Source organism: Myotis davidii, unplaced genomic scaffold, assembly GCF_000327345.1.
Source record: "Myotis davidii unplaced genomic scaffold, ASM32734v1 scaffold304, whole genome shotgun sequence".
Classification (NCBI taxonomy): domain Eukaryota; kingdom Metazoa; phylum Chordata; class Mammalia; order Chiroptera; family Vespertilionidae; genus Myotis; species Myotis davidii.
In genome coordinates, this window is record NW_006297661.1 from 1,235,496 (window position 1) to 1,236,648 (window position 1,153).

Genomic DNA, 1,153 nt, shown 5'->3' on the forward strand with positions numbered 1-1,153 from the left:
GAAAGGTGGAAAGGGGAGATAAATGGCGATAGAAGAGGACTGGCTTTGGTTGGTGAGCACACAATGTGGTATACAGATGATGTATTATAGAATTGTACATTTGGAACCTACATACTTTTATTAACCAATGTAACCCAAATAAATTCAATACAAATATTTTAAAAATAAAATAAGTGTATATTATCAAAAGAAATAAAATTAAATAGTGTATAACACGCTTAACGTTTTTCTTTGTATCTTTTTGTAGTTATGTGATTATCATTCTATATAATAAAAGCTTAATATGCTAAGTGTCCGGTCGTCCAGTCAGCCATTCAACCAATCAAAGTGTAATATGCTAATGATATGTTAAGGCCGCTTAACTGCTTGCTATGATGTGCTCTGACCACCAGGGGGCAGACAGTTGACCAGTTGCTATGACATGCATGCACTCACCACCAGGGGGCAGACAGTCGACCAGTTGACCAGTCACTATGACATGCACTGACCACCGGGGGGCAGACACTGGTAGGTTAGCTTGCTGCTGGGTCCAGCTGATTGGGACTGAGTGAGATGGGCCAGACATGCCCTGGAGCCCTCCCACAGTCCCTCTCCAGATGGCCAACCTCCCACGTCCCTCCCTGGCCCCGATTGTGCACTGGTGGGGTCTCTTGGTCTGGCCTGTGCCCTCTCGCAATCCAGGACTCCTCGGAGGATGTCAGAGAGCTGATTTTGGCCCCATCCCGCAGGCCAGGCAGAGGGACCCCCCTGGTGCACGAATTCATGCACTGGGCCTCTCGTCTATATATCTAAAAAGCCAGTAATCAGAATGCTGTAATGACCATAACAACGGTTGTTATGATGCCCACTGCGACCAGCGAACCAGCCTGACGAGAGGTGGGGCCAGCCAGCCAACCACCCACAGCCTCTCCGCCCTGCCAGCCCTACCCCTGATTGGCCTCTCCCACCCCGATTGATGGTGGGGCTGCTGGCCAACCCCCCTGCCCCCGCCCCACAGCCCTTCCCCATGGCTGATCCCACTCCCAATTGGCCCACCCCACCTGGTGGCCCTCAGCTCCTCCCCACAGCTTGCCCCACCCCTGGTCACCCCCTCAATCCCAATAGGGGGTGGGACTGGCTGGCCAACTTCCTACAGCCCCTTTTCCCAGCCACC